Source organism: Centroberyx gerrardi, chromosome 1, assembly GCF_048128805.1.
Source record: "Centroberyx gerrardi isolate f3 chromosome 1, fCenGer3.hap1.cur.20231027, whole genome shotgun sequence".
NCBI classification, from domain to species: Eukaryota; Metazoa; Chordata; class Actinopteri; order Beryciformes; family Berycidae; genus Centroberyx; species Centroberyx gerrardi.
This window is the reverse complement of record NC_135997.1, coordinates 22110745-22116757: the sequence shown is the minus strand read 5'-3', so window position 1 is coordinate 22116757 and position 6013 is coordinate 22110745.

Sequence of the window (6013 nt, the reverse complement as noted above, 5' to 3'; positions counted from 1 at the left end):
ATTCTTGTGAGAGAATTGTCAGAAGGGCACACACACAAATATGTCTCCTCTCAAAGTGAAATAATGTCCTGAGAAAACTCCTGATAACCCCTGTCACCCCTCTTGATAATCCCGCTGAAAACCTGCATAGCTTTTTCCTCTAACATCCAAGTGTGCTGCGTTCTCAGTTGTGTAGAATGGAGCTCTCTACATCTGCTCTCTTTAAAATAGTAAGCATTATCCTACAGATTTACGGATAGTAGATAGCTTCAAAAGATGGAATATTTTGTATACATTGCATGCAATAATGTGCTGCTGCGGCTCCATGCTTGAGCAGGATTGTATTAATTTTTGTTGTTTTTGGAAAAAACCTTTGTTGTCCAGGTCTGACAACCTGTTGGTGGAGGGATATGAGATTTGAATTACAATTTACCTAATAAACTATTTTAAACATTAGGCTTCACTGACCGCTGCAGTAGATGCTTCCTACATTTGTTATTCTGTTGCATTAAGGGAAACAGGCAGATCACCATCCCATGATCCATCAAATATATGAGTGACAGATAAAGTGGCTTTGTGTGGGAGAACTAAACTGCGGTCAAGATATTATCGCCTGCTAAAATGCTCTAAAACGCTGTTCGCTCAACTCCTCCAAGATTGAGGCGACGCTCTCAGCGGTGCCCACATCCCAACTCAAACCAGTGTCTCAAACAGGATTACATAGCACAATGTGTAGCCCTAATCTTACATGATGGTGAAAAGCTGACTGGATGTCTTGTTACGAAAATAGAAAACAATCCCCTAAAAGCCCAGCATTACTTGGGTGTGTCTCAGATTTAGATTTAGAAGTGTGCTGCAGCTTGTTTTAAGTGGTTTGGGACGGTGGGGTTAGCGGGGGGGCAGGTGGGTGAGGGAGCGCAGACACTGAGGAAGTTTATGGAAGTAAGAGGAAGATTCAGTGAGTTAGAAACAGAGGCAGAGCACCAAGGGGAGAGGCGGGGTGGGGGGCCGGGGGGGAGAGAAAGAGGAAGTCTGTCTTTGTTGAATTATTGATGCGCCTCATCCACTATGTGGTCTCTTACACAGCGCAGCAAGCAGCAGCAGGGTGAACCATGAGTCACGCCTCCACTCCACCAAGGTCCTGACTGAGGAGGATCTTCACTCAACCCTAAAACAAACATGCACACACACACACACACACACACACACACACACACACAGATCATGCACACACCCATATGCACAATGCACACAATAATGATCCATATCCCCCTCCCATGAGAAGGAAAGCTAAGCTCACCCTAAAAGCTCTCGTATAAACTTTGTATTGATCGCAGGCAGAATGTGATGCAGCAGTCTGGAAGGAGGAGGGGGGGTGGGGAGGGGGTGAGCGGGGTAGGGTGCCGCCTGAGCGCCTTGATGAAAGCCCCAAAGAGCATACAGTGGTACTTTGGTGGAGGGTTGCCACCCCAAAGATGTTCAAGCCGCCCACTTTAAAACTAATGCTGCACAAACTAACAGAATCCAAATAAAGACAGTCAGGAGGAGCAAGGAATGACGATGCGTCGTCCAGCTGGTTGCAAGACACGGCTTTTGTTGTACTACATGCCTGTTCAGTTCTACTTCGATGATGACTACCACTGCAGAATGGTATTGTCCCATAAAAAGATGCATAGAGAAAGATGCCTGGAGTTCCTTCACCGGAAGCAGTAATGGATGGGCCAACACTCATGCATGTAGGTCTTTTTTTTTAAGTACAGTAGAGTAAGCCTCTCTAGTGTGTTATATAGTAAGCTTCCCATGCTAAACTGAGATGAGCCAAAAGGATCCATGGCATCTGTTGGTTCCAGGCTTAGCTCTAATCCTATCACATCGTGGCAAACTCCGTAGACCCTGAGGAAGGTCTGGCAAGAGCAGAAAGCTGCATGTTTTGGGGGAATAATGGCAGCACAGCGGGCTAAGATGCGTACGAGTTTGAACCTGCTTCATGACCTCTGCTTCAGGTCACCCCGTCTCCGTCTTCGTCCATTTTCCCCGTCTCTGTCCACGCTGTGCTCTCTAATAAGAAGCAAAAATGCGTTACAAAGTAATACATTCCACTGTTCTGCCCATTGCCGCCACCCTCCCCTCTCCCCTTCATCTTCTGTGCCTGTCCTCCAATGTTGGCCGCTGGCATCCTGGTCATGTGGTGTGTGAAGGAGGTACTTGAGGTTTGGCCGTCGGCTCCTTCGGCTGAAGCCTTAATGTGAATCCATTGTAAATTTCCCTTTGTGCAGAAAATAGAACAGCGCAGTGAATGGGGGAAACAGTGAGTGGGTTAAGAAGATGCCCCTCGATGGGCTCAAAAGACGTCCTACTATGCTGCTATATGCAGAGAGTGAATAAACAACAACAACCATGACAAAAGAGTTTACTACAGCGAATAAAAGATAGATTAGTGACCTTTTTCAGTCTTGGGCTGTTTTACCCTACCCATAATGCTCATACTTTAGCCAAGCATTTTGTAATGTGCACACTTGTTTGTGCATTTTTTTTTTCTGTCATTACCCATATTTTTGATTTTAAAATGAAACCGATTGCTTGGATTTTTAATGCTCATCAAGGGACTAGTGTTGGAAATTAGCTCTGGCTATACAGTATATACATGTACAGCACATCAGACGCTGCAACTGTCAACGTTATCTGTACTTGTACCTGTACCGTACAAATAAACTAATAAACTAAACTAAACCATACATGCAAGGAGGCCTGGGAGACTAAAGATCATGGCCTCCACCCATTTTACCCTTTAGAAAAGCCACCAGATTGCCCTTCTTAGAAAATCCCCTCTAAAAGGCTTCTGGGCTGGATTTGTGTGTACGGGAGAGAGTGGGTGGGGCGAAGGTGGATGCGGCAGAGATAAGCCTGTGCGGGGTCAGAGGTCATTCCATCACGGCCAGGGTCTGTGGTGTTTTCGGTGTCACTGGGGACAACAGGCCGTATTGTCACGCCTGTGATACTTTCAGTAAGCCTGCCGTCTCCCAGCCATGTTTGTTTGTTTGTTTGTTTGTCTTGAGGGGAGTTTGCATGCGTACATCGTCTTGGATATTGACCATGTAGACAGATGGGAGCGTATATAGACACTGAGGCAGCAGCAGAGTTGGCACAGTTGCATGGAAATATATGTATATATAATATATATTATAGCTATATAATAGATGATCTCTGTAAGAGTATTCACTCAAGGGCTCGCGAAATATAATTTAGCAAATGTTACAGTGTGTTTGTGTTCAAACATGGTTGTGTTTATTATTATAATATCACGTGTGAGTGATATCACAGCTTGGTGGAGAGATTTGTATTTGTTAATGTAATTGGGACTTCCTGCTTAACAAGAATATAGATTAACTAAATCAATCCCCATCATCCTATGCTTGCATATACCCATCATGCACTGCTCCCAAACACATCTCTCTCTCTCTCTCTCTCTCCCTCTCTCGTGGCATTTAATTCAAAATACCGAGGCAATTTCTCTTGATGTGCTTCTCTTTTTAAGAATTAATGAAGAGGTTTCTACGTACTGCTGCCTCTTCTAAACAAGACGCGTCTGCCCAGTAGTGAGTCTCAGGCGGCCTCCACACACTGCTGCACTCAGTTCTCCCACAGCAGCTCCGCGCAGGGTGGAGACAGTTTGCATGCAATACAATTAGGCTACGGAGAAGGAAGATGTCCAAGTAATGCCTGGTGGTGGGGGAATGGCTGGGGGTTCTGTAATCAAGAATGTTTAAATCTTTTTTTTTTTTTTTTTTCATTAAATAAAATATAACCTAAAAGCACTAGTCCTTAAAGTATCTATTAAGTAGTTTTTTCCTTGTAAAATGTCCTTTATTATCCCACACCTTTCAGTTTCAGCACTGTAATAGAAGTGACTAAACTAGCCCAGTTTTAGCTGTTTGTAGTTCCTGAAGCATTAAATAATACACCATCTTACACCATCTATATTCATTAGAAACAAGAAACAAGACGTTTCTCTCTCTCTTCCTCTCTCTCTCTCTCTCTCCAAAAGTGATCTTGCATCATTCTTACACACAAATGTAGAAGAAACAGACAGTAATGTAATGTAATGTAATGTAATGTAATTATTATATTATATCATATTTCATTATATATTGCTACTAATAGATCTGTGAGTTATGCCATGTGACATAATCCCAGCGGTGGCTCACAGCCTCACACCAGTCAGACTGGAGTGACTTGCAGAGGTGTTTATAGGTGAGGAGATGCCAACAGATTCTTTAAACACCCATATCATCTTAATCTGCCATTATGATATATCTGGGAGACTGGCCAGCCGTGGCTCTGTTCCCAGGCCAAATGAGAATAAGACAGTCACTATTGACAGACCGATTTGTGTGATAATGACTCTTGACATTGGTCTGGGGATCTGCCATCCTGTCATGAACTGTCTCTCTCACTCCACTCATCCCCCACCCCACCCCCCACCCTCCCCCCTCTTACGCTCTCATAGTCTCTCTTTCCCTTTCTCTCATCTGTCCCTTGCTTTCTTTCTTTCTTTCTTTCTTTCTTCCTCTCGCTTTATTTCCCTCTCTCCCTCTTTCATCCCCTCTGATGTAAGCCAAGCTCCACATCTGCCTCTCTCCTTTTGTTCCTGCAGCAGCACACACTGACATGGGGACCAGCTACAGTCACATCACAGACTTGCCTGCCTCCAAACCACTCTGCTCTCCACTATGCTTCACTTCATTTCACTCCAAAAGCCAGCCTGTCAACAAAAAAAAAAAAAAAAAGAAAAAAACCTGTGCCAAAATAATAATGCGCATGGGAACCCTGAGGCCCCCGTCGGGAGATTTTATTTGGTACATGAGCACTTAGCATTCATTATTCAATCGGATACAAGAATCCTGATTACATCAAGAGTAAAAAATCAAATACCGCTGCTCGTCTCGGTGGCTATTGACAGTCTCTAATGCCCCTTCTGGTGCATCCAAGCAGAGGACGTTTTGGGGCATGTATTTTTGCGGAGGTGGGGAGAGCCCAGCAGACAGTTTGCGTGGGCCACTCCGGCTGCTCCTGTGGCAGTCAGTCAGATGCTCATCTTGCCATAATGGAGAGAGAGAGAGAAAGAGATAGAGATGAGAGGTGAGAGCAGTGGTTCTGGAAATGGAAAGGCCTTCAGTCCCCCGATTCAGCCTTTAAGCTGCTTTAGTGGATTGCTGGGTATTTTTTTCTCTCCCTCTCTCTAAAACAGACAGCTGATATTGGCTGTGGACCAGAACAGGAGAGGACAGAAGCGGCGGGTGAGCCGTCACTGCGCAGCTGCAGCCGCGGGGCAGGGAAGGGCCAAGCTGCTTTACCCCGGGTTTATAATCCCCTCCTGGGAGGCACGTGATGGCATGAGGCCGCGACTAGGCGGCTCCTGCTGCTCCCTGCTGGGAAACTCTGCAAAGATCCAAAGGGACACAAAGGCCTACGAAACCAAACCCCTTCATTATAGCCCTGAAATGTCCTTAATTTCCCCATTACATAAATAACATAGTTTTAAAAAATTAAGGTTATTGTATCATGGGTTTTTGAGGCATTTATTCATGGGTTGATTCGTGGAAACACTCGTAATTAAGGGATTTTTCATGCCTTTTATGCAAGGTTTCAAGGGTTATTAATGAGTTATTAATGGCAAGTTCTTGTCTCCCTGAATTTTACATTAAATTGGAAAGTAAGGAGTCAATTAAGGGGTGTTTAAGGTGGTTTTGATGGGGTCTCCTCCATTAATAACTCCCTTAATTAATTTTAAGGGGATTTTGCATGAATTAAGCGGTGAATTCATGTAAATAAGGTTATGGATTACTGGTTCGTAGAGGCTTGGGTCAGGTTGAGCTTCACTTAAGTGCTTGGATTTAGGTTAAGTTCAAGGTTAAGGTCAAGTTTTAAATATATATATATATAGTTGCAATTCATTTTATGTAAACTGTTACTGTTACAAAGTCAAGTCAGATCTTCATTCACACTTCTGCAGCCAGGTATCCTACGAAAAACA